This window comes from Rhinolophus sinicus, chromosome 4 (assembly GCF_057876585.1).
Source record: "Rhinolophus sinicus isolate RSI-liver-muscle chromosome 4, RSI-T2T, whole genome shotgun sequence".
NCBI classification, from domain to species: Eukaryota; Metazoa; Chordata; class Mammalia; order Chiroptera; family Rhinolophidae; genus Rhinolophus; species Rhinolophus sinicus.
The window spans coordinates 106,822,122-106,846,975 of NC_142504.1; the positions used below are offsets into that span (position 1 = coordinate 106,822,122).

General features: G+C 35.1%; 1 protein-coding gene across 1 annotated transcript in view; it reads right to left on the bottom strand.

Moving 5' to 3' along the window:
• Positions 1–512: 512 nt before the first annotated feature.
• The window catches only part of LOC109446175 (uncharacterized), a 797,309-nt gene continuing 772,967 nt past the window's right edge, over positions 513–24,854 (bottom strand). Inside the window, exon 10 of the mRNA XM_088798027.1 lies at positions 513–1,680. The gene's annotated coding sequence lies outside the window, so the exon portion shown is untranslated. The remainder of the gene's footprint in view (positions 1,681–24,854) is intronic.

Consider the following 24,854-nt stretch of genomic DNA (forward strand, 5'->3'; position numbering starts at 1 on the left):
AGTCATCCATAGAGTTGCCAGAATAATGTGTGTATATTTTAAATTATAAAATGTAGGTTATAAAACGAATGTCTATTAGGATGTAATCAAAGGCGAATTTTCCTTTTTTGGGGGGGATTTTGGGAGGCAGTGAGAGTATGATATTTTAATACCATTCCTAGTGAGAGACTGAGCTAGATCAATATAGTCAAAAGCAAGTTTTTGACTGTGGATACAGAAAGCTTCTTAATGCTTATGGAATTCTATTTTTTTAGTTTTATACAATAGGAATGCCACTTTCATTGGCAAAATCAGCTACAAAACATGTTAAAAGACATGGCTCCTGATTTTAAAGAGCTTTTTTGTTACAATATGTGTAACTTCCAAAGTGCTGCCCATTGAAGATAGGACCCCTCATCAGTCAATAGTAGCTAAACAAAGAAATCGTCTGAAGATTAAATGACAACATGTTTGTAAGACAAGTTTTACTTGATAATAACCGAGGCTGCGCTGAGTTGCAATGATTTTAGAAGCCTCTTCACAAGAACCACTTAGGAGTAGCCAGGTACTGTCTAGTAGAAATACGTCAGCCAAATACTTGATTTAAAATTTTTCTAGTTGCTACATTGAAAGATAAAAAGAAACCAGAGAAATTAATTTTAGCACTATGTTTCATTAAATTCAATATCCAAAGTGTTATCATTTCAACTTGTAATCAACGTACAAATGATTAATTTACTATTTTACACTCATGATTTTACTGTTTCGACACCTGGGATGTATTTTAGGCGTACTGACATCTTGATTCACAGTAGGCACATTGCATGTTCTCAATAGCCATATGTGGCCAGTGGCTAAATAATGGAGAGTGCAGACTTAGATACGGAGAAGCACTAGCATTACCTGTCCTGTGGCAAGGTCAACGCACCAATATGGTCCTCAACACGTTCATTCTTCTGTCCCTCCTGGTACCCCCACACCTCTTCTCTTCCCTCTCCCATCCTGCGCACCAGTCATTCCACAATATTTATTGAGCATCTACTATACACCAAACACAAAGTGCTCTAGTCACTGAAGAGACAACAAAAAATAATGCAAACAAATTTTCTGCACCATCATGCTTACTTTCTACTGATTATATTGTTTTAGTTCTGATCAGTGTTTGTCAGAGAAGCAGAGCTACTGATTACGACACAGAGTAAGCTATTTGTTATAAAGATTAGAACTTACACAATGGTGGCAACTAGCTAAGAAGCTGACATAAAGCAGTTGTTTCTGCATCTACTGTTTGGCCTGACTTCAGCAGAGCTGGCAGACAGGAAGATGGGTGTAAACTGGGGCAGCACATGGGAAAACTGGAGCCCACAAAGAAAATATGGAATCATGAGGTCTACTTGGAACCCACATCTGTCTCTCACTGCTTTCAATCATGCTACCATGGGTGACAGATAAACCAGCACCGTTTACCTCAGAGCAGCATGTGCACTTGACTCAGGAAGCCCAGAATCCAAAAGAAGAAATCGGGCAGGTGCAGGAGGGCCTTGGGGCCAGCTGCTGTCCCACACCTGCAAGGTGACGGAGCACCCCAGCAGTGGTGTGAGTAAACCGCAGCGGCCCCTGCCTCACACCGACCGCACAAATGGCCTCTTTCACTTCTGCCTTCTAGTTTTCACACAGGTTCCCCTTGTGGCCTACTTTCACCTGAAATCATAAAGAAAAGGGAATACTGTGAAAAAGGGGTCCAACATAGCTAATTGGACACAGTACAAATCCATTACAATGTCTACCTCATGGGGAGTCCCACCATCTTCCTTATAAATATTTGCATGGGATTTTTTTCTCTATTTTATCCTTTCTGTTGTCTCAAAAATGTTTAAATTTTGAATGTCTGAAGAAAATGTCAGAAAAATAAGCATTTTGAGAAAACAAGACTTATGTACAGTAGTTTGTGTATTTTCTATAATAATTTACATACCCAAGAGTATTAAAAATAGTAATAGGACTTTGTCTAAACTGAGACCCAGAAAAGGAGCTGTTCTATAAAAGGAAACAATCCAGATATCGAGGTTACTCCATTAAACACATAAAAATTAATCGTTGTTTAATGAGGGTGTCAATTTTAGTAGTCAATTCTGTACTATAGTCATTGATGCCCTCAAGAGATCATATAGTCATTTGCCCTGACCAGTCAATAATGATGGAGTATGTCAAAGAAGGTGAAATTATTCAATTAAAAAATTATTTGTACACAGCTGCTTAGAAACTGAAAAGAGGAATAGCAAATAGGTAATACCTAAGGTGGCCGAGAAGTAGTTTTAACATTTTAAGAAATGGCACATTTGCTGATCTCTGCTTTTCTACAATACATGAAAAACTGAAAACAAGAATGGATATCTAAAAACAAGAGCTACGCTCAATTAATTAAATTTACAATTTCAATGTTCATTCACACCTTGCTGATGTGCTGGTTCATCTTTCGGGTGTGAGGCAGCAGCCATATTACATACATTCATATAAATCCACATGCACACATACACACATATACATGCATATAATACACACATACACAATACATACATGCAACACACATACACACATGCATATACACATGTATGCAAACACATTCATGCACACACATACCTACATACATACATCTTGAAGGAGTCGAAAGAGATATGACAATTAAGTGCAATGCATGAATGTGGATCAGACATTTTGCAAAAAAAGACAAAACTAGACAATTGGCAAAACTTAAATGAGGTATGTGGATGAAGGGAATATAGCTTTTCTGAAAAAATTATAATACTTTCAAAATAAAAAGTTAAGAAAATTTTTAAGACATTTTATACAGAATAAAATAGTCTTAATACTTTGAATACTGTAATTTGGGATAGGCAAATATACCCAACTTAGTGTGTTTTGAAATACAGTTTCCTATTTTACTATGTAATTACATGTTCTAATTATACAACGAATTCCTGTAAGCATACTTAAATAATTAAATGATATAATTACAGAGAGTAATTGCATAATTATTGTAATGACATAATTATAGTAACTACTCAATTGCTAAACAGTCAATGCACAAGTAAAACAACCAAATTAATTGCTTTCAATAAAATGTCTCCAAAAAAATCCATTTTGAATTTTAAATATTTCATCCACAGTTTAAGTATAGCATATTTTAAAATTATAATATATACATATAAACTTTAAAATGCACTTGGTTTTTCATTTTTAGTCACCATTTAAAAAATACAGGCCTATTGAAGAAAAATATTTTACATTATTTTTATTAAGTGTTTAAATGAATAGAATCCTGAAATTTATTAAACTGTCCAATCTAATATTTTCTAATATTTATTTCTAAGTATTTGAGTGGAAGGATGGAAAATGTTTTTGAAAGGAAACAATTTTTTTCTGTTGGTTCTTAACAATGAATTCTCCATGTAATCGGAGATTCATAAATATTTTTTACTAATCTCGGGGCAAATAGGACATTCATAGTGTGTTTGCCAAAGTGGATCCTAACTCTCATATTAGATAATTTATTATATAAATCACCAAGATGAATGTTCTCAAGAAGATGCCTGGACATGACATGCTGGGATGAATTTTTGATTTGGATTAACATCTGAGTGTATGTGTAACCGACCAATAATTTGGCTCTTATTTTACTTTTATTAATACATTATTTTGTTTAGTTTGTCAGTGCCTTCCTTTGCATGCACTTCTGGAAAAGTGTTTTGCACAGTTAACTTTAGACCAGCAAGTACTAAATATATTCATAAGAATCCCAGCTTCCTTTCTTTTTTTATTATTTTGTCTTGCAAGTTTGTGCCTTTCTCCTGAACTTATTAAGACACTTTTTCTCTAGCATTTGTTTTACTTTTAGGAAAATAAATGGTTTTGTTTGTTATGTCACTTTGATGTGGATTTAGGGCATCTTTTGTGGGAGTAAGTCCTCTTTCTACGCTGTTTCTGTCTGATCCTGCTACTCTATTTTCAGAGGTCAACATGGATGATGTCTGTTAAGGTATGCCACTCCATCTTTGTGCCGTAATTCACAGACATTCTTCCAGGGCTCTTGAAAATCATAACAATTTCCTTATATCCTATTTCTGTAGAGTTTAACATGATGTGTAAACCTAGTTACTTGAACATTCAAATTGGTCTAATAAGTTAGGTGAGTCTTCCTAAATTGTGATTCTCAGGTAACCTGTCTGGATTTGAAATGAAGATTCAGACTGTTGACTTAAAATGCAGACCCCTGGCCTCAGCTCAGGCCTGTGGAAGCACGTGGCCACAGGGAATGCTCCTTTAAAAACAAAAGTAAAAATAAATCCCATGTGACTCTTAACTACAAGACACGTTGAAATTATTCATTTAGATGGATTTTACAATATAAATGTTACCTAATGAAGCCCATCTATGTGTATTTGCCAAAGTTATTCAGTGAAAGAAATTGTTCTGAAGATTCCAGAATCCTCTTTCTTATACAAAGACAGTTACTTTCTCCATCATGATTTTCAGACCAAAAAAAAAAAAAATTACCATGCAAGGTGAAAACTGATATAATAGAGATATTAAGGGTGTGCTCTTAACCCAACCAAAATACTAAGTGACCGCCGGGCTGGGACCATGATTTCTAGTATATCATATATATTGTTGAAACAATACGAGTACACAACCTATTGTATTAATACTATCGTACCCGTTTTTATAATATAACCCCAAAGAAAATACTCTAGTTGACATTTTTCTTCCATGCCATAGTATTGTTTAGTATTTAGAAAAAGAATGGATACAACCTGCCAACTTGCATCTTGACAATAAATTTTGAAACAAAATAAGCAATCATGTCAATGATGCTTTTAATAACTACTCATGCTACAACAGAGCGTTCCAAATTATCATGAAGTAAGCACTTCATTTACATTTAACTAGGCATGGATTGTATACTAATTAAACCATCACGGTGAGGGATACATCATGTGTTAAAAATACACAGACAGTTCTTAATTGAGATTCTTACACAGGCTTTAAGAGGGGGAATAAAGATTGCATTTCAATTTTAAATTGTTTTGTTAAGATGTGTGGTATAATAGATTAAAAAGACAAGACTTCAGATCAGGGCTTGACAAACCACCACCAAATCCAGTCTACTACCTGTTTATGCAAGTACAGTTCTATTGGAACACAGGCACACCTACCCTGTTACTCGGTATCTGCGGCTGCTTTTACACTGTGAGAGCCAAGTTGAGTAGTTGCAACAGAGACTGAATAACCTGTAAAACCTAAAGTAATTGCTGGCTGGTTCTTTATAGAAAAAGCTTGCTGACAGCTGCTTTTGATGGATTCAGACCCCATTCTGTGATATCTTGTATGTTCTTGGATAGGTTATTAATAACTTTCATTGTTCCCATTTTTCTAACGAACAAAATGGGAAGGAAATAACCTAATGTCTGTTAAGTTTTTGTTATATATGAGGCATTCAAACTATTCTTAAAGTAGTATTTTGCTTACACATTCACTATGGTTTTCTTTTTGTTTTCCTACTTATTTGCCACAACTCAGATTTCACCTATTAAAATTATTAAATATTGTGTAACTATGCCACTTAGGTCATGATTACATTTTTAAAAATAATTTATAACAGGTGCTGAGTTAGAGCCTGAGGATACAACTATGAACAAAACAAACAAACAAAAGAAACATGGCCCCTGTTTTAATGGAACTTGCAGCCTTATAGAAAACAAAGGCAATTTAAATAAGCAACTACATCACAGCCTGTTAACTGCAATGACTGACAACAGACAGATGCAATAGGAGAATCAGATAATGTGGCACTGTGTTAGTGTGCTCGAGCTGCCATAACAAAGTACCACAGACCCAGTGGCTTAAACAATAAAAATTAGTTTTCTTACAGTTCTGGAGACTAGAAGTCTGAAATCAAGGTGTCAACAGGGTTGGTTCTTTCTGAGGGCTGTGAGCAAAAGATCTGCTCCAGGTCTCTTCTTGGCTTACAGTGGCCGTCTTCTCTCTGTGTCTTCACATCGTCTTTCCTGTTATGTGTCTGTGTCCCAATTTCCTCTCCCTATAAGGACACCAGTTATATTGGATTAGATCCTCCCCTAATGACTTGATTTGAACTTAAGAAAGACCCTGTATGCAGAGCTATAAAGACCCTATCTTCAAGTATGGTCCTATTCTGAGGTATGAGGAGGGCATAGAACTTTAATATAGGGATTTTTGATAGTGTTTTTAGCTTTTCTATATCCATATAGGTTTTTATGGCTATTTATTCTATCAATTTCTTAGAGACGGGTATTGAAATCTTCGATTATTATTGTGGATCAGTCTATTTCTCTTTTCAGTTCTATCAGTTTTCGCCTCACAGTCTTTTGCAAATAAAACTCAAAGCCAAGTATTACTATTGCAGAGTTGTTTAGTGAATGTTTACCTACACTTAGGAAATGTTCTGAAATATAGTCTGAATGAAAGCAACTACTCGGATAGCATGCGTTTCCTTGACAGGTACTGACATATTTCTAAGATGCTAGGTGAAACTCCAAATTCTGTTTTTTAATTGGCATGCAGTATACAATTTTAAAAAATCCATCTTCAGTTAAATGGATACATACTGGCGGTGCCAAAAACATGTTTACAAGTGGACACTTTGGTCAACATTGCTTAAGCTGTAGTTCGCCATAAGCAGAAGTGTCTGGACGCTGATGGTAACCACTTTGAGCACCTCTTGTAATTGCAGAAGTCAAATGTGATTTGTATCTTTTGTTATTGGTATATATTGAGTATTACAATTTTAATACAGGTTTTTCCTTTCTTAAAATGTGTATCCATTGTTTTGGCACCTCTGTACTTGGCAGTGAATCTAATACATGTCTCTGTGCTGTCCTACTACTTATTTCCTCTGATTGTTGTCCATTTCTACTCCTGAACTGCACATCAAGAAACTGATATTTTAAAATAAGCATTCTTTTGTATTTCATTTCTTTCATGGTTAATTTAGTTACACTGTTTTTAATGGAAAGAATTAAATCATCTATCCCCTAAAGAGCTCAGCTAAGTATAAAACCTTGTTATTTGACTCGATGAAAATCCAAGTCCTAGTGTCACATGAATGAAAGTTTCCCCTCTCTTATGCTTTGAAAGCTTCAGTTGTAACTAATGGACTTTATAAAAATAGAACATATGTTGTAAAATATCAAATTACTGAGTATCTTTGGAATATGTGTACTTTCTGTTTCCTAAGGTCATTTAGTACTTTAAATATTTGTTGCCACTTCCTTTTCCCCTAAGACGAATCGTTATCAACTTTTATACTACTAAAACAAATTAAGCATCGAGGGATTTTTTTTAAAGTGCTATGCAGTGAGGTGGTCAAACAATCTATTTGTACCTTTGTTTTGGGACATGACAGTACAGTGTTATTCACGTTCATTTAAACATTCCTAGTGCGCATAAATATAAACCCCCATGGTGTCTTAAAATATTTTGGCTTTTATCATGTCATAGCTTATTTTATTTACTCTCAGACCATAAACATGTATGAAAATTATAGCTTTCTAAATTTAAGTTAATTTGACACAAAAATGATTATAAAAATGTTTGTGAATTTCCTTATTCCATTACACATTTATAAAAAGTATAATTTAAAGAATACCAGATGGCTAAAAAAGTTATGTAGTGCTATCATATTGCATGATTTTATTGTATTTAAAGTCAATTAAACATAAGCCATTTTAACCATAGTATTAGTTACTGCACTCCTATACTATGATTGTTTTTAAGAAAAACATCATACAATTTTTCAATTAGAAGGTCAAAGATTGCAGTCTATGAATGCAAACAGTTTGCTCCACTCTGTTGCAAAGGCAAACACATGAGAAATGGAAACATGAACCGTAATCCACTGAGAAGTCTGTTATTTTCCATATTTTAATCCAGTAAAGCTAGTGATTTATAACTAGTGAGTGGGAATGGGTGGAAGTACACATATGAGAAATAATATTCATGTGAAACTGGGAATTGCTTTTCTCATGGAGCTAAATGGCAAGATTTCTGTTGTTTTGTTTTTTTAACTTACCTGGCTTTTTAGAAGATAGATGGTATAATTATTTGTTACTAAAATATCATAGAATTCTGCCAATAATAAAAGAAACAAAACAAATTTAACAATAACCGAGCTTTTCAGTTACGTTTTAAAAATTGGATTCGTAGTATTTTGTTATGTCTTCTGGTGGTATTTACTTAATATCTTTGTGTCATACATGAAACAAATGCATACATTTTAAAGGAACTAAACCGGTAACCATGTCTTTAAACTGATGGCCACGCCTGTTGGGATATCTGTCTCCTTTTGGCCTATCTTCATTGACAAAAAGAAACTCTTGGCACCAGAGAGTGGATTCTGCATATGACTAACTGATACTTAGGTGTCTCAGTTTTGAAGTCAGACAGCAAAGATATGGTTGGTCATCAAATTTAACCTCCATTTCAAGCAAAACAATCCAAGATTATTCTTAGTATATCCATGGAGAACGAAAATAATCAATCCTGGCTTATTTGAAATTTTTAATGGCATTTGCCAGAAGTCACAAAGTGGAAATCAGAGGGCTTCTCGGTAATATATAATAACTTGTTTCCCCAAAAATAAGACCTAGCCGGACAATCAGCTCTAATGTGTCTTTTGGAGCAAAAATTAATATAAGGTCTTATTTTACTAGTATAATAGAAGACTGGGTCTTATATGATATAATATAATGTGCTATATAATATAATACCAGGTCTTATATTAATTTTTGTTCCAAAAGACACATTAGAGCTGATTGTCCAGCTAGGTCTTATTTTTGGGGAAACACGGTATGTATCTTTTAAAAATATAATGTCAGGGATATCATGGTAAAATTGGTACTCACTCATTCTCACTAATTCTGGAGACGGCATATAGTAACAAACCTTTTGTACACAAGTTTGGTAAAATCAAACAATAATTCAAGCATGCTTGTAGCTAGTGATATCTTATCTTACATGTGACAATGAATGCCAAGCAACTAAGAATCTACACACATTATGTTGGTGTCTTAGTTCAGGCTGCTCTAACAGAATACCAGGGATGGGGTGACTTAAACAAAAAAAAACACATCTATTTATGACAGTTCTCAAGGATGGAAGTTCAAGATCAAGGTACCAGCAGATTGGATGTCTGGTGAGGGCTCTCTTCCTGATTTGCAGAAGGCTGCCTTCTTCCTGTCTCCTCTCATGATGTCTCTCCATCATGTGATGGAGTCTCACCCTTCTCATAGGGCACCAATTCTATCATAGAGACACCACTCTTTATTTCACCATAATTACCTTCTAATGGCCTCCCCCTTCCAAATACAGTCAGCCATATTGAAGATCAGGACTTCAACATATGAATTTTGAGGGGACACATACCTAACAGTTGGCTAGAGCCATACTACCTAAAATATTGTCCTTAAAGATTTAGGAACTATTTTGAAATTTTGGCAATGTACGTGATATATTCAAATTTGAGGAAATTCTATGTAGCCAATAAACACAATAATTAAAAAGATTTTGGAATATTATCAGTAAATAATAACTTTGAAAAAAATGATGTTTTATGAACTCTGGCTAAGACTGGATATGAAGTATATGAGGATATGGGCAGGAATTTAAAAGGTAGAAAAAATAAACTATTTATGAAGATACACTTGTGGGTAATATTTTTCTTTTTAAGAATTCATTTATTATTTTTAAACCATTGCTCCTCAAGCTTTAATGAGCAGATGAGTCATCTGGGGATTTGCTAAAATGTAAATTCTGACTCAGTAGGTGTGGGTAGAATAAGAGATTCTTGCATTTTACAAGCCCTCAAGTGATGTCTGTGCTGCTGATCTGAGTATGACACTTTCTGTAGCAAAGGTCTCTGTTAGCCAGTCAGGTGGAAATTGGGAGAAAAAAGGTGAAGCATTAATTTCTTATCCCGCAAAGACTCCACTCAGTTTTCCACTTGCAGAAAAATTGTTCTTTTGGCCACGATCTTGGGAAAAGTAGGCAGACAGTGAGGTAGTCTTTTCCTAATGATGACTAAAAGGTATGTTCTGTCAAGAATTTTGCCCATCTTGCTCCGCACGGTATCCCTGAGGCCTAAAAATGGTTTTGGCAGTGACAAGTGCTCAGTAGTAGTTGTCCATAAACAATGAACAAAGAGAAGTGGTTGATTTTCTTTGAATCTTAAACTTCTTTCTGGTACTGCAGTAGCAACTCCCCCTCATTCCCTCCGTGGCGGCCATTCCCCCATTTCTTTTGGCTGGGATCGCTAACAGACGCCTTTTTTTTTTCTTTTTCTTGTTTTTTTTTTTTTTTTTTTAGTTAAAGATGGTGTGAATGATAGTCTTTCCCCTCTTTCCTGATTTTTGCTTTTCCTATAAACCTTGCAAACAGAACTAGCACTGAAACCGGCTTTTACTTAATTGATACACAGTGTTTTCAAAGGGAAAGGAGGCCGCCTTTATTCTATGTTACCTGGTGGCAGGGACCTTGCCATTCTTGTTCGCTGCAGTATTCTCAGTTCATAAAATATTTCTTTCCCCTAGTTAGAATTCAATAAATATTTTTGGAATCAACAAGTGAATGAATTAAATACCAATTTGCCTTTAATTTTTTAAAATTTTGTTCATGATGAATTTTTGCATTAATTTTGATTTTTAAAAATATAACCTTAAATATTATTTATTATGATTGCTGAGTGTATGTGTGTGTGTGTGTGTGTGTGTGTGTGTGTGTGTCCTTAAATGTTGGGGCCTCCCTTGCCTCCCTCTAATTCTGCGTGCACCAAAAGACAGCATCTGCTATTAAAATGTTGCATTCTTTCTAAAGAAGCTTTTTGCAGTGATAAGTCAAAATGAAAGCATTTAGTGGAATAAATGTTTAGTTTCTGAAGGTGTTTGATAAGAATTGAGATTTCAATTTGTCACTTTGAACATGAGACAATATGTACCCTATTTTAGTAGCAAGAATGAGACAAAAACGGAGGTGGGAATAATAATTCAATAATGCCTTGCAGCTTTGAGGGGCAGATGGTACCGTTTCATCTGAATAGAGAAGTGCGGCAGGTTCCAAAGAACCTCAGCCCCGGGGCAGACAGGACCTGGTTCCCACTCTGGGGGCGACGCCCCTCCGTCCCAGCACTGCGCATGTGAACTTTCAAGAGTTCATTAATAATCTGTGAGGTGGGAAAACAAAATGAAGAATGATTGTTTCTACTGTGGTTTTCATGAGAAAATTTTGGGAGGGGGCTGCTTAAATGTACTTGATGAATCCGAAGGTGCAAACTAACTCTTAGATCTGGGAATTTCCACATCCCTCCAGCTTCCTTAGTCATTGCGCTTTCTCTCCAGTTTTTATCCCAGTAGCTCCTCCCTACACTCTGTAGGCTGATTTTCTCCTTAAATTTTCCCCTGTGGTAGACAGCTGTGTTACTTACAGTTAGGCGATGTGCAGAAGGATGCCTGGATTGCAAAGCCCAAATCCTGACCCCCAATTCTGCTAGAGTAAAGCTTTGTCATACTCAGGACTCAAATAACTTCAATGATTGCACAAAACTTTCTAAGCTCTACAAAACTTAGACAAAAACTCACAAGGCAATTAGATACCATACCTAATCCCAGTTTACTGATATAAACGTATGTCAGAGGTGTGAATGGGTGTGCATACCTGTCTAGTGCTGGCATGGAAGCTCTCAGGGAACACTTTTTCATAATTTAAAATCAAGAAAATTGTTGCTAGACTGTCAGCTAGATGTTATTCAGTATCAATTAATATGTTCCATGTTACGCTTTCTAATGCTATTTAGCATACATTTGTACATCACGAAGAACATTACCTATGATCGTACATCTGCCATTTAAAGTAGTTTTACATTACATAGTCCCTATGCTGAAAGTAAACATATTGATTCAAAATCGGGCTGGGGAGAGCTATCAAGTCATATTTGGATGTTAGGACATAGGTCCCATGCAAGAAATTTCCAGATGACTTCTTCATATACATTCATAGTGGCCCAAACACCTGGAGGAAAGGTCTCAATAACTTAGGGGTAGCCCTTAGACACACACACACACACACACACACACACACACACACACACACGTGCTCTGGGACCTGTAACTACCTCTGTATGTGTAATTGATTTTCATTATCCATGGTAGTTATGTTGTGTAAAGTCGCTGAGAAAAATGAATTAGTGAACACTGAACCATTACTCTCAGAGAAAACACCTATGAACTTCTGGTCCCAACATTATCACTGACCCACCAATACATGGCCTCGTTTAACGTGGGTTTCTGCTTAGAGACACCTTATTTAACACATACATTTGATTCATTAGCATTGAACTCATGGCCAACAGCACTGCACCTCTTGCCTGGAGGAAGCTCGTCTAACACGTTATTTTCTCCATCAGGCACATCACAGTCTTCTTGAGCTTAGGAACACTGGGTACACGACTTGTAGGGGTCATTTTAAATAGCGAAATTGCAAACAAAAAGGACAAAATCAGGAAAAACATAGCACTTAATAGATCATGAAAAGGACACTTGTTTATAGTGTTAAAGCTGAACTAAGGCAGAGTTGTCTTGTTTGACTTCAGCTGGGAACAGATATGTCAGGAGAATCAAGTCTTGTGCTGCTCTGTGTATATCTGCATATCCATAAATGACCACAAAAGCACCCCGGGCACATTTGCAAACACAATCTCTGAATAATGAGGATCGACTGCACATATTTATATGCATGTCCTATGATTAACTATCGATTGATATTGATATATTCTTCTTGGAGACCACCACTGATAGTCTTTAAAGAACAATCTAACTGCTCCCATGGATTCTAGAGGAAAGGTGCCAAATCTCCAAAATCAGTGGAAGAAAGTCAACCCTTCAGGAGAAGCAGCCATGCTAGTTTAACCAATGCCGACAGCAAACGCTTATGTTTGCAGAGATATAAATTGTGTAGGATGAGTTGAAAGGAACCTTAAAATGATCTAATTATTTTTTTAAAAATAGGAAAAGAGAAGCCCGAGATCACATGGTCAGTTCCCAGCAGAAAAACTGCCTGAGCTTCTAAAGCTCTGTCTTCTGAGTCTTGGGATTTTCATGCCAACAGCTTGTTGCTCAGCAACACAGACATATTCCCTGAGTGTCATGGAGAGATGTATGGACCATTAAAAAATCTGTGCTAGCAGTAACAGTGAGATGTAAACACTCTGTATTTGGCTGGTTTAATTCTCTAATGTGACATCCATTAGCAAGTAACAAACTTACTAACAAAAGTGGTAAAAAGTGAGGTTTACTTTTTGGCTATTTTAAAAAAGAGCTCTATAACTAGCAAATCATTTGCAAATGCAGGGATTCTATTTTGTATATCCACCAACTTATAATTAATTGATAAATTAAGTATGATCTTTTTTCTTTTTTTTTTTACACAGAGGAATAGTGTGATCATATCAGAGCAAATGAACACAAGCTTTTGTAATGTCACTTTTGTTTTTTCTTGGCACCCTAGGAGCCAGATTCTTTGTAACTTTCATCAGAGCTATTTGGAGTAACAGCATTTCTGATAAGAGTATAAATAACCAAGATTAATTGATCATATGGAGCAGGGACAATAATAAATTATGAATTACCTCATCAATTTGGATAAACAGCCGTCTTCAGACTTGGCCCTCATTTCAGTAAAAAATTAAGCCATTTCTTTTTCCTGTCTTTCCTCCTATCATGAAAATAATTCAATGTTTCATAAACTCTTACTAAAATGGGAGGCATAGATGTCACCAGTCCGAAACAATGTGGCAAATCATATTTGTCCGCAGCTAATTACTACAGCATTCCAAGCTGGATCCTTTAGTGTTCAAAGGAAATAACAGTAAGAAGTGCTTTTCTGGCCCAGAGCTGTTCCCACATGTCAAAAATCTGGATGCCACGAGCCCAGATGAAAACAATACGGAATCATTTCTTTTGACTTCCCTAAGGACAAAATATTTGCATCTCTTAAAATAGCCATGTCTCCAAATTGCACATCAACAGGAAACTGACTTTTCACATCCCCAAATACTGTAACTCAATTCGTCATCCTTTAGTTCTACAATGCAGAGCATCTGTATAGCATCCCCTATATTATCAAGCAATTATAACTCCTCCCTTTGAAAATTTCTGTAGTTCATTTATTCATGTGGCTTCTTCCTAAACAGACAGTAAAAGTCATGAGCACCCAAACAGGAAAAGGTGGCAGAAGGCTCTTCTGCTTTCCTTCTTTCCATAGGTGTGGTCATGTTGCTCCTAACCATTTGGGAGTTAAATTTGACTTTTTTCTAAATCCTAAAATCAGGGCTAGCTTCCACTTCTCACAATCAATCCGAGATTCTTCGTCAGTCTAAGCAGCTTAGATAAATTGTTAGCGCTGGATGTTTTAGCAGCTGTATATGTGGAAGAGAAGGACCACATTTCCTACTCACATGTCCAATGTATTCCTGCCTTTCTATAGTAAAAAAGTATCCTTGGTATCACTGATCTTTCCTTGCAATATTGCTTTCCTGTCTGTTTATCTTTTCCTAATAACAAATAACCTTCATTAGATTTATCTGGTGAAATTTAGCAATATTATCTTTAATACGTACAATAGAGATGGTAAACTTAATTTGTATCCTAATTTAAAGGGGAAAAAACCCAGTTAAACAAACAAAGCAACTCATGTCAACTAGAGTTACTCACATTTTCATGGAAGTTTTGTGAAATCAGGATCCATATGGAAAGTGACTTCTAAAACTCTTCATGATGATGATGACAGGTCCTTTTCTAACCATATTTTAAATTACTGAAATGTCTCAAAATTCCTGTTTAGATAATACTTCTAGAAAATATTATGATATAAATGTAAGGCATACTGTTTTTTAGTATGAACTCTTCTACTTTTAAAAAAGGTATTCAGGGTCTAGAAGGAATCAATACTTCCACTAAGAAGCACTCTAGTATGAATATATGATTATTTTATATTATTTTGTCTTATGCAGAGGCCTAAAGGAGAAAAAAATCAACAAACGACGTAAAGCAATGATATTGCAAAGGTCTTTTATTGAGTGTCAGAGGGACTTAGAGTCTGTTATTAGTTTTCCTGGTGTGTTCTGTCAACCAACCATCCACCATCAACACCCCACCTCTCCCCAAATCACCAGAAAAATCTGTTGAACTAGCAAAGCTAGGTTTACTAGGTTTGCTTCAGTAAGCGAGTATACTATCTCAACAGTCTGGAAGTCTCCCAGGAAGGGGACAGTGAGAGAGAGTATTTTCAAGGTTATAGGTCCAGGCTAGGTGATTTCAACGTGGGTCACGTCCTGCAAGGCAGAGAACTGGTGGGGATTGGTCAGTTTATGACATAAGGGCTTTGCATTTTAGGCACAAAAAAGTATGTATTGTGGAGTAACCGTTAATCTTGAGAAGCAAGTCACTTTAGTTGGCTTACAGTCTTATCATCCAAGAATATATATTTTCTGAAGAAAGGATTTAGGTTGTTTTGCCTAGTCCCAGTATTGCTTAGCACAAAGTCAGAAAAGTATGTACTGTCCCAGAATTTCTTAGGCCAGGAACAGAAAAGTCTATTGGTTCTCAGAATTGCTTAGCATCATACACACACACACACACACACACACACACACACACACACACACGTTAGTTTCAATTCTCAATTCTGCCTCTAAAACTTATTCTTCAGTAAAATTCTCCCATTATACAGATTCAAAAGCGGCAACAACAACTTGATGTCCACCTAATTAAGCTATTGGACTAATGTCACAGAACACCAAAGTCAGTGCTGAGCCATAATTCCTAATTCCCAGTGCACTGTTCTTTCCATTACTTTTACATAGAAGAATTGAGTTTTATTCTAATTTTAATTAAAAATCTACTCTAATTATAACTAAAATACAGCCGGCAATTATAATTTCGGCTGAAAAATAAATATCCACTTGTTTTTCCAGAGGCTGAGGCTGGAATTCCTCATTCTGAATATTTGCTAGGAGAACTTAAGCAATTATTGTGAAGGATTTCAGATAATTCTGCAAAAATTTCAAAGAAAAAAAATGAAGCCATAAAACTGTGTGGACTTATACATACAAAGGTACACATGGTTGAGGGAATACTGTAACAGGGAAGACAGTGGTGTGTATAATAACCTAATAAATGAAACTTTTCTAGGCTAGACCCTAAATCCAGACTCATCATTAGTCTCTAATGGGTCTCCGTGAGAATTAGAAATAGCTCTCTCCTTCAGGTAGACTCAACCCACCAAGTCTCTGATACTGCTGGCAGAAGGTAAATACTTGCAACTAGTTTGGAAAGCATGTTGGCAAAATCCGATGGTGATAACATGTACATAATCCCCCCATCTAGCATTTCTAAGATTCAATTCTACCACGTGTTCCCAGAGAAATGTATTAAGTTGTTAATTGGAGGACTGTTTGTAAAAATAAGAATTTTGAAGCATTATTTATTAATTGAATAGATATATTTTAAAACATTCAAACATTACTTGAATGAAAAGCAACTAAAATGAATTAGTTATATTTCCATATGCTAACATTTAATTTAAGGGTAAGTAAAAATGCAAATCAAGTAACATTTTAGAGACAAAATGTTTGTTGCTATTTATCATTAATGTGTTTTTTATATTCATACATATTCAGTATGAATATATAAAGATGTAGTAAAGTATAAAAATATATACTGATTAGTGGTTACTTTCTGATTAATGACTATATCTTAGCTGTAATGAAGCTGAATACGTTTGAGAAGAATTGAAAATGTACTTCAGGAACTATGACTTATTCTTTTATTTTGAAAATATTTGAAGCCAATACAGCATAATATTACTGTTTTGTTAAATGTGGTAGTCCATGAATGTTTGTCATATTGCTTCTTTATTTTCTGTACATTTTTTTGTAACAGAGAATTTTATATACAGTGTTTGACATAGTTTATTTTTCTAAAATGTATAGCAGCTCTTCCAGGCCTCCTTTAGAACGAGGAACAAAATCTAGGCCCTGTAATGTCAGATTTTCTGTGATCCTCAGTTTTACTTCAATTCCCTCCTAACATGTACTTCTTGTTCATTCACCATCAAGATGTCCAGAGTTTCATTAGAAATAGCTTTATTTAATTTAGCTCCTTCACTCCCAAGTAATAGCTCTCATATGCAATTTCCAGGCAGATGAAAATACCAGCTAATGAGAAACTGATGTCCAAGAAGAAAGTAGCTTCACTTACTTTCTCTTTCACTTAGAATATCCTCATTTTAATTTATAATAAAATACTTTGTGAAGGCACCATAATGTTGAAATGTAGCTATGGTTGTGAGAAGCTAATGGTCAGTTCGAATATAAAGGAATAGCTAATAGAATAAATTTTAACAAATATTTTAGCATAGAATGATATGAATTATAATAGGTATTGTTGATTGATTTTGCTATCGCTAGGTAGGGTGCAAAATAATTTACAATGCAGCTCTCACATGTGAGAGACTGAATATGCAAATGGTCAATGGCTAGACCACATAAAGATAGCAATCTGAACCCCAGTCTGAAGCAATGAGTCCGGGAAGTCAAACCATAATCTCTAGCAATCTGTCCCAAACAGTCAAGACTTCATCAACAACTGCCATCTTATCTCCTACTTTTTACCTCTCCTTCCAGTTTAAAAACAATTGGAGAAAGGCAATATGCTCCCCTCATCACACAGAACACCCCACTTCCTATTAGTCTGCCTCCCGCTTCCCCAGCCAGCAATACCCAATCCAGTCATATCTAAAATCTTCCCTTCTTCCATGATAAAGCTTTTCCATTCTTCTGCCTGCCTTTGAATCTCCGCCAAATCCAAGGGATGGTGGCTGACTCCCTTGCTGTAGCGACCTCTGCATAAATAGCCTTTGCTTGTTCTCACTTGGGTAGGCTTCATTGATTTCCTTATGTATGTGTATTATCAAATGTACTCCCCTTGAGAGCCCATTATAAAGAAAGGCATTCTTACTCCTCTGTGAGGAAAATGAGTCAAAGGAAAGTGTATGTAACTTGCCAAAGGTAACACACAAACATTAACTATTGAGCTGTGAGTTGAACCTATAAAGTACGACTCCAGAGCCTGTACTCTTAATACTATGAAGACTGTATTAAGGTGTCTTTATTAATATAAAATTAACTGTGTGTCTGTCAGGAAGGGGGAAAGCAGTGCTACAGTGATGCACTCATCTAAAGTCTAGACAGTTGAACATAACAAAGGATTAGTCTTTGCTCATGCTCCCCAATGTCTTTCCATCTGAAACCAGGCTGATCACATGGCCATCATGGTCAAGGGAAAGAGGAAGCAAGGCCAAACATGCTGGTTATTCAGGCTTCCACCAGGAGGTAACGCTGTCACTGGCCCAAGCATGTCACATAGTCACCTATTTTTAAGGTGCAGGAAATACAGTCTTTGCATGTACGTGGAAGAGGAATGATTGATTCAGCTACTGAACAAAATAATGTAACGTCTTTGTTGCTTAAATCCCTTTATCAGGTGATAAGTGAAAAGGTCTCTGATCCATCTTCAAAGTAGAGGTCACTTCATGGTAAAAATACAAACATTATCTCTGTCTTTAATTCTTAGTGTACTTAAGCCTCAATCTATGAGGAGATTTTCAGTAAAGTAGATTTGAGTGATTTATAGAGACAGTTTGATACTTGGATGAGAATAGACCTACTAATATATATCAACACCATAGAAATCCACGTGATGATTATAAACCTCACAACATGTTTGTGTACTTCCGTCCTTGGCTGGTCCTTGACTTAGTGGCGTCTGATGTATCAATATCACAATGAAGGAGGGACATGGAATTCCTCCTGGCGCTTCTTTTAATTTGGGTGACTTGGTTTAGAAAATTATTTTATCATTTTCTCAAATAAATAGTATAGGTCACTGAAGAAGAAAATGTTGATAAAATATTAAGTAAAGAAAAAAATTTTATACATGAAAACACTACCCAGAAGTAGTATCTATTAATATTGTCTATTTTCTGTGTGAACTTTAGACTTTTTCTACCCTGTATCAGTGCAATGCTTGTCATATAGTAGGCCTTGAATAGATTTCGAATGTATGAACAAATGAATAGCATATTAACATTTAAATATATTCATTTAAATAAAAATGGGAAGTTGTTCTTTTAAACATTATTCCTTTCTAAAATGGAGCTGTAAGTTTTAAAATGTGTTACAAAAAATAGACAATGAGTTGCTCTTAAAAACAAGCAAAAGATTGTTCTTTAGGCAATTTAATTTGGTATATTACATCAGCGATTTGAATATTTATAATGGTTAGTTATATATCAAAGCTTCTAAGTAGTCGTATATTAAAAAAAAAACCTGCTTAATGTTGGTGAACTCAGGATTTCCCAATCTTATTGAACAGATTTTTTTTTGCATATCAGCTTATTCTAGAAATACATATAATTTCCTTTCTTACATTCCCATCATAAAAATCTTGTCCTGCCCATGACCTTGAAATAGGCAATTTATGACTTCTTTGACTTCTTGTATCCTGCAGCTACCGCTTATTGGATTAATTATGAATTTCTGATTTAAAATAGACAAATCAGACACTGTTAAAAAATATGAGAATTTGGACATTGACATTCATTTGAAAAACAAGTGGAAAAACTTGGGGGCTGAAGTCAGTTTTTAAGGAGAACATGTAAGTAGGTAAATGAACTGAAAAACTGATATATATATATATATATATATATATATATATATATATATTTGATATATATTGAGCAGTGAGTATATATATATATATATATACTCACTGCTCAATATATATATATATATATATATATATATATATATATATATATATATATATATGGAGAGAGAGAGAGAGAAATGGAGAGTAGTTACTTGACAACAACCCAGTTCCCCTGAGCCTAATATTACATTCACAATTGAATTCTAAAGATTCCCTTACATCTTCACATTAAACATCATTTTTCAGTCAAGCTTATTTTCATCAGTAGTTAAACACAACTACTGCCATCATTCTTAATGAGTGAATAATGCATATTCCACTTGGAAGTACCATACTTTGGTTAAGCCAGCTCATACATTTGAACATTCAGATAGTTTTCTCACATACCTCATTCTGGACCAGTTCGGGTGAAAAAAGACCTAAACCTCTATGTCGCTCCCTTTTTCTCCTCTCTACTCCAATCAAGATGGAGCAGTTTGAGCCCTGCTGCCTTTTGTCCCTGGTCCCCTATGCAGCAAGCCTCAAGCACGAGTTGTCATGGGAAAATAACGCGTTACGGATTACCTGTGTTATCTGTAACTGCTGCGCTGAGTTCTGAAATGCTAAAGAAAATCCCCAGTCTCTTGACAGAGCTGGTTTCCAAGCTCATTGTCATGCTTCCAATTTAAACAAACAAACAAAATCTCATTTGATAGTCAGAGCTGAAAAGTGACTTCCTTGTTTTAGAGAGTATTCACTGAAACCTAGAAAGTAATTTCTTCAAAGGGGATAGAGGGTCGGGAGAAGGAAGCCTGTAAAACAATATTTACATGATATGGAAATGTATCTGGAAATGGTTTTTAAGTACTGTTTTCTGTTGTACATAATTTTAAAAAGTTTTTATAGGTTGTGTCTAAACATATTTAGACAAAAACACAAAACAAGTATGAACAAAATGCAAAGTAAGAATAAGAAACTAGAAAGTACCAACACAAAGCAGGCACACAGCCAAATAAAGAATATGTGTAAAACAGTAGAAGAATCTGTAGGAAAAATAAAATGAAACTTTGTGGGAGAAATACTGTACCGTCAGCCCTGTTACCAAGGGTCTGAATATTTAAGACACTGGCATACCGCTTTACAAGTGTTTTTTAAATGTAGAAAGAATAACTTAATGGGACTTGATATTCTTTATAACAGAATAGAGATATAGGTCCAAATGCTTTGTCAGCCTGAAAATCTTCAGAGAGAAGCCAAGAAAGGTTTTTAAAGCAAGGAACGTAACCCCAGGTTACAGTTACATTGTCTTCCGGTAAGATGTGTGCATGCTTGTGGAAAGCAGCATTTTATCTTCTACCATCATGAAAGTGTCAAGAGACTTGTGTTAAAAAATGCTGAAGCCCTGGCAGGCACAAGAATGAGATCCTTAAAGTCTCACGCTACTGTTGTATTTGCTTCTTTCAGCCTTTCATGTGCAGCTCCCAGAACGTTTTTTTTTCTCTCAGTATTTTGTAACCTGTTTTTGTGTCAACGTGAGCTAGTAACTCCTATGAATAAAGTTAGATTCAAAATAAATTTAACCTCATGCATCCCCTTGATGCTAGAGCTTGTTTATAACTTGGCCAGTCCTCTTTTCTGCTGTTTAGCTCTTTTCTTTTTTCTTTTCTTTTATTAAATTTATTGGGGTGACAATTGTTAGTAAAATTACATAGATTTCAGGTGTACAATTCTGTATTACATCATCTATAAATCCCATTGTATGTTCATCACCCAGAGTCAGTTCTCCTTCCATTACCATATATTTGATCCCCCTTACCCTCATCTCCCACCCCCCACCCCCACCCCCCTTACCCTCTGGTAACCACTAAACTATTATCTGTGTCTATGACTGTTTAGCTCTTTACAAACACAGGGGCAGGTGAAACCCTAAAAAGGTGACGGTTTGCCAGAATAATAAATTATCTTATGTCACGTGTGCCTGATTCCACAGAAATCATTGCACTGAAGTACGCTGAGTTAAAGAACCACGAGGCAGGTGCTTAACTTTATTACTGATGTACTGGGCCGCTCCAGCCTCTTTAGTACTTTAGCCAAATTACTTATTCATTCATTCTTTCATTTGTTTGTTCATTATTCGTTCACTTATTTATTTAATTTTATTTTCTGAGGAGAGTTGGAAACTATCACTATCTTCTTTCTCAGCTAAACTTCTAAGGCAGGTGAAGGTCTCCAGCATTACAGATAATCAGGGATGGCAGTCTCCAGATTCTGAAATTTGGAATTGAAAATATGTTCCTTACATATTTACTGAATTGGCCATGAGCTTACCTCTCTTCTGGAAACCCTGTAACTTATTTACAACTGAAATATACTTAACGTTTTAATGTAAGACTCGCTGACGCATATCAGTTTCAACCCCAGGAGGACATGTTGTAGGATGCTATATAAATATTAGCTTTTCATTCATAGTTTTAAGTGGCACAGTGTCTAGCTCATATACTATATTCAAGAATAGTAAGAATGCCCTTGCTGGATTAGAATTTAAGTACAATTTAAAGCCTGGGTATGACATTTCAAGGAATGTCCATATTTTAAAGCATCTGTAATCCATTTTGGAATCCAAAGCATTTTGGAATCCAAAATAAACTATTCTCAGCGCTAATAATTAAACTGCCGGAGGACACATTCTGAGCATTATTCCGTTTCTAAACTTCCTGATTCAAGTACGAAAGAGGAAATAGCTGAAGGGGACAAAGGCTCATGATTGTTTTGTATCCGTGATCGTGATTATTTCCCCCAAATTCAAAATGTTGTAAGAATGATAGAATGTGTGGTAATTCTAATTCCAATAGATCTGTGGAAAAGATTCAAGGTTGACACTAAACTTGGGGGAATATTTTAGAAGTTGCGTGAAAGAGATGAGAAATATAGGCATGAAGTTGGATTTACGGACCTCTAAATTCCTTTATCAAATCTAAAATTTGAATCAGCATTATTGTTTTGGTTTTTGACCCAGAATATGAATTACATTAACTTAACCATTAACATTTATGCTATAGGTGAACCTAAATGTGGGGATCAAATAATGCAAGTACAGTATTAAAGAAAAATAAAACCCACAGCTGTCTTCAAATGCAAGTTTTTAGGACACTAAGATTGATGGATTAGAGTTCACCTCTATAGGTAAATTTTAATATGGTTTTATTTTCTAGCTGAGTTGAATTAGATACCAAAAATACTAATGCATTGTTGATGTACTTTTAAGTAAAATTTAACTTTCCATATTAAAAATGTAAAATGTATTCAGGGTTCAGAATCATTTATTTAAAATATCTTGGTATACTTTAAAATACTCTTTCCACCTGTTCAGTTTCCACCTGTCCACATGTTAATACACCATTTAATTGATATAAATTATTGTCCTAATTTTTTTTACCTTTTTTATTTTTGGTTATCCTACAATTACACTTGGTTTTCCACGACAATAAAATCTCAGTTTAATTTTGAGCTCACATTCTCAGAAATATATTAAATTCAAGTGAGTTGAAGGATAATCTAAAAAGTAAGCATACCTCAGGTCATTGAGGTTTTTCTATGTTAGCTCCTAGGTGTTTTACAGTTTTGCATTTTACATTTAGGTCTGTGATCCATTTTGAGTTAATTTTTGTAAAGGGAGTAAGATCTGTGTCTACACTGATTTTTTTTTTGTTTTTTTGCATGTGATTGTCCAGGTGTTCCAGTGCCGTTTGTTGAAGAGACTATATTTGCTCCATTGTATTTTATTGCCTCTGTACCTGTGTCAAAGATCAGCTGACTATATTTACGCATATGTGGGTCTAGTTCTGGGCCCTCTATTCTGTTCCATTGGTCATTACATACATTTTTCTGCCAATACATGCTACCTTGACTACTACAGCTTTATCAACAGTCTTTAGTTGAGTAGTGCAAAAATCCCATCAATAACATTTTCCAATGAAAGAATACCTATATGCCATTTTTTATTGCTTGGAAGAATCAATATTATAAAGTTGCCTATTCTTATCAAATGAAACCACAGAGTCACTGCCATCTTGATTATATTCCCAACAGCTTTTTATGAAATTGATAATTTGGATAAAAATGAAAATTCAAGAATATGGACCTAGAATATCTTAACAAGCTTTGAGAAGAGAGAAGATGGTATGCCTCAAGGTACCATGTATAATGCAGACATTATAAAGCTATAGCAATTAAGGCAGGGTAATATTGGCAAACTGACTCACAAGCAGATCTTGGCATGTATGCACACTTGGCTTTGGGAAAAAGTGACTGTTAAATAGTGGAGAAAATGAATTTTTCCAATAAATGGTGCTGAGTCACTTAGATAAGCCAAATGGGAACAAAATTAATCTTGATCTCTACAGTACTCTCAAAATGCAGTTCAAGGTGGTTTATTGATCAGAATGTGAAAGCTACAACGATAGAGCTTTTAGAGGAAAAAAGGAGACTATCTATCATCATAGTTTTGGAGTAAGGAAAAAGTTCATAAACAATTAATCAACAAATTAGACAACATACGAGACAAAAGATTTACATTCAGAAGACACCGAAAACCTACAAACAATAAGAAAAATACAGAAAACAACTTTTTAATAAGTAGGCATTAGACTGGGTGAGATTAATAAAGGATATACACATGCCAATAATTAGGTGAGACGTGCCCAACAAATTATTTTTGTATATTGACCTCGTATTAAGCAAACTTGCTAACTATGCTTATAAATTAAAATAATTTTCTGTAGTTTCGTTTCTTCTATCCTGTTTTCTTCAAACATAATCATGATGTTTTATGGTACTTTCATTGCTTTCTTTTAAAATTTATTTACGATTATTGCATCCTTTTTTAATTGCCTTATTGGACTTGCTAGGAGCTTAAGTATAATATTTAATAGAAGTGGTGATAGTGGGCCTTTTTGTCTCATTTTTAACCACAAGGGTAAGGGCTTTCCATATATCACCACCAAGAATGATTGTTGTAGCTTTTCCTTATAAAATTAAGGAAGA